A 4,143-nucleotide genomic window follows, 5' to 3' on the forward strand; every position below is an offset into this window, starting at 1 on the left:
TTGTATGTGGTAAAGATGAGGAGGCTGTTCATCTACTGCCTTACCCTTCTGTAAAAGATAAACAAGCAGAGGGAAAAACAGTGTCTAATTCTCCTCGGTGTCTGAACGTAATCAGGTATGTCACTGATGTTACTGCATAAATCTATGTTCCATAGATGGGAATGCGGTCCCACTGCACTTTGTACTGGTCTCGGTGCTGTAAATCCTGTAGCATTCAGAAGTGTACATAACTTAAGCTGCGGTTGAATGCTCTCTAAGACGTCGTTTGCATTTCTGCGAAAAAAAAAAAAAAATTCATCAATGTCTATATTCCAAAATCGAGGATTTTTCATCTGATTATTGCCAGTCAGTTCCGCATTTAAATTGCACAGTTCACACAAGCATTACGAAAAACGTGAAATAAATGGCCATACGATCGATGGGTAGAACGGTCCAGCGCAAACACTTTTTTGATTATTTTACCCAGAACGACCCTTTCGTTATTGTAAGTGTAGACGAAATGTGGAAAGTCAAAGCAAACAATAATACCGCAGAAATACTTAGGCAAGAAAACACATGTTGCTGGCCGTCCTCTCTGAAGAAAATCGGATCTGCAGGGATTCTTTCGGCTTTCTTTTGCGCGAACGAGTGACTTAAACTAAGTCCTGCCTTTTGGACGTTTATTAGTTCGAGATCATTTCCAATCAGTAAAATGCAGACAAGCAAAACATTATCGCCCATTATTCCAAGAACCACAGAGCCATTTGTTTTTACTCTATAACCTCATTTTATACGTCTGAAATGCAGCGTATTGATTTCAAGACATGAAACCCAAATGTTGGGCAGTTTAAAACTTTCCACAAGGGGTTACAGTCTTTTTCTTTTTTTCTTTAAGAGAATATATGATGTCTATAACACAATATTTGATATTTAAATGACCTAAGACATACCAATAGCAAGCCATTAAATAGGTCTCTGATGGACAAGTAGGAGTGTATACACTTTGGGATTTGCTGTTATAGGAAAAAAGCGTGCCAAAGGACATGTACTTTTTATCCATTTACAGTTTAATGAGAAACATTGCTTGTCGTGCTACAAAGAAAAAGTAAAGAGCGCTTTATTCCTTAAACACTAAAAATTACTTCCAAAAGGTTGCAGAAAATATCACCATATTAATGACAGAAAACATTTTATTTTATTGAAATTTATAATAAAAAATATATGATCATGTATTTAAACAAGTGGATGACTGTTTCAAATAAAAACTCACAGGTGAACTTTTGTGAGAGCTGCAGTGAGAGAAAATATATCATATATGAGTTGGAATGAGAAAGTTTTGAGACTAATGGTGCTAATTGGTGATATTCTGACCACGTGTTAGAACAAAGAGCGCTTCAGGAACGGAAAAACATCACTGAAAGACGACGAGAGATCAAAAAGACCTTCAACGTGCTCAACCCCCAAAGATGTGAAAACCGTTCAGTAACTTGCGCATAACGATCGTGGGAGAACAATCCACATGATCTCACATCCGGACCCACCCTACTCTCCAGATTTGGTTAATTCGGAATTCACCCTCTTCCTGTTTTGACATTTTGACACCACTGAGGAGCTCCAGCACGAATAGCGGATGGTGCTTGACACGTTTCGAAATGAAGACTTCCAGAACACATTCCAGAAGTGGCAGGAACGCTGGGAGCGCTGTATTACTGTGCAAGGGGACAGGTGATAGTGTGTAAACGTAGATAAATAAAGTACTTCCTTTAAACAGATCTAGTCTTTTTGATACCGCCTTGTATTCAACATCAGGACGAGTAGAAATCGAGAATTCCACACTGCCGTAGTATAACGAAAAATATCTTCAGTTATAAGGTTTTTTGCTGTAAATAATGTAACAAAAGCATATCTGATTGTCTTTAATGGCCGGTGTGGCTCTATAAAGCTGGAAGAAGGATCAGGCAGAGCTCCAAGATCAACATTATACGGTATAAATCGCCACTAGGAGCTGAAGGTCACATTCTTCTGCATGTCTAGAGACTGAAACCTAACAGCTGGTATATATGCATGCGATTAAGAACAAGACCAGATCATATCAGCCATTTATACTTTTACTCTAACAATATCAGTCCAGGTTTAATTACTTTGCTCCAAAAAACCCCTCATCTATTTGAATTTTATCTCAACACACACACACTCACTCACACACAAAGTGCTAAAATGACTGAATGAAAACAAGCAGCACAGTGGCAGGAAAAAACACCGGAACCCATCAGTGCATGACTTTAATTATCAGGCCATGCTTATGTACAGTATAATAGGGAAAAGGTGGCTATGGAAGAAGCCTACATCATTTTTTTTTCCTTCAGCCTTTTCTTGTTCTGTCCATGTTTCTGCAATTCACGCACACTTTAATTTTATTCGAACAAAAAAAAAACATTTGCATAGCAGGATTTATCTGAGTGCTGAGTGTCACACTGGAAGAATGCACTCAGCTCCAGAACACAGGTGGTGGAAATTAGTCTTTATGTGGTTTTCTCTCTCTTTCTCTCACTCATTCCACTTTTTTCTCTCGCACGGCGTAACGGATGGCAGGGCACTTCTACGGTTACACTCTAACACTGATGAGCTAAAGCTTCCAAGATCATATCGGTATCTTTGTAGGACATGCAAAAATTCCAACACGAATGAAAGACACTATAGACATTAGGAAAAAGGTGGCATCTGTGAAGTAATGAGGTTCTAGGTATATAGTAGATTCATGTAATAAAACACACACACACACACACACACACACACACACACACACACACACACACACACACACTCATAACCGCATAGGGGTTAATATGCATATTAATGGAAAGGATGTTTGTTGGTACCTAAAATCTTGATGAATAATTAAAACATATGTCCTATTTACTTCCATAACCATATATTCATTCAGTCAAAATATTGATGAATTTTCTATTTTTTTTCTATTTTCTAACCTTGCCCCCAAAGTGTCCTTTGCTAATGAGGTGGATATTACTTTTGGCCTTCTTATTGGTTACATGTCATAATAAAACAGAGGTCAATTTTCTTAGACATATTGACCGTAGTTTCCCAGAGTGCTACACACATTAGTCCTGGCACTAGAGTGCAAAAGAAAATGCAAAATGTTTTTTGATGGGTTATTTTGCGAAAGTGGGAGCTCAATGGGTTACTGATCAGATGTTTGGGGGTTCAAGCCTCAGTACCACCAAGCTGCCACTTGTGGGCCCTGAAGCAGGACAAGCACCTTCTGCGATTCGTACCAGATATCCACAATTGTGTCACAACATTGAGTTTTGAGCTGCATCATCATCCTTGTTAAGAGAAGCCAAATCTGGCGAGTAGGGTGGGTGCGGAAGTAAAATTGTGTGGATCGTTTTCCGACGATCATCATGAACAAGTTGCCTAATAGTTTCGACATTTTCGGGGGGGTTGAGCTTGATGAAGGTTTTCCTGATCTTTCATCGTCTTACAGTGATGTTCTTTCGCTCATGAAGTGCGCGTTCCATTTAAAACACCTCGAAATGACTCGTTGCAGCTTCACTGTATGTCTGACGTATGTCACATCAAACGGCTCTGTGGCAGATTTTCCCAGTTTCACATGGAATTTCACATTTGCTCGTTGTCCTAACTTGCGGTCCATGATCAAATTGCAGACATGGTGATGCATGCGGTCAGAATAACACCAGGTAGCACCATTAGTCTCTAAACCTTTCGGGTCCCTGGTGGTCTAGTGGTTAGGATGTGGCGCTTTCACCGCTGTGGCCCGGGTTCGATCCCCAGTCAGGGAACCAACCCCAGCCACTCTTAGTGCCGGTCCCAAGCCCGGATAAATGGGGAGGGTTGCGTTAGGAAGGGCATCCAGCATAAAACATGTGCCAAATCAAACATGCGGAGGATCCGCTGTGGCGACTCTAATGGGAAAAGCCGAAAGAAATCTCTAAACCTTTTGATACCACCTTATACAGTCAGGGGTTGGGGTTATGGCAACAATTATCTACATAGTATGTTGTTTTAATGAGAAATTAGCTTGTTTAATGTTGCAATGCATCAAATTACATAAACATTACAGTTTTTGGATCTACATTTTAACCCTGTAGATGTACAATAATAATGCAGAAGGGTTCCTTAACA

General features: G+C 39.8%; 1 non-coding gene across 1 annotated transcript; it reads left to right on the forward strand.

The window, feature by feature from the left end:
* The first annotated feature begins 3,728 nt into the window (after window positions 1-3,728).
* Window positions 3,729-3,800, forward strand: trnae-uuc. Its single transcript has one exon. It is a non-coding gene; the product is annotated as a tRNA-Glu (tRNA).
* Window positions 3,801-4,143: the final 343 nt, after the last annotated feature.

The sequence above is a fragment of the Silurus meridionalis genome, chromosome 7 (assembly GCF_014805685.1).
Source record: "Silurus meridionalis isolate SWU-2019-XX chromosome 7, ASM1480568v1, whole genome shotgun sequence".
NCBI classification, from domain to species: Eukaryota; Metazoa; Chordata; class Actinopteri; order Siluriformes; family Siluridae; genus Silurus; species Silurus meridionalis.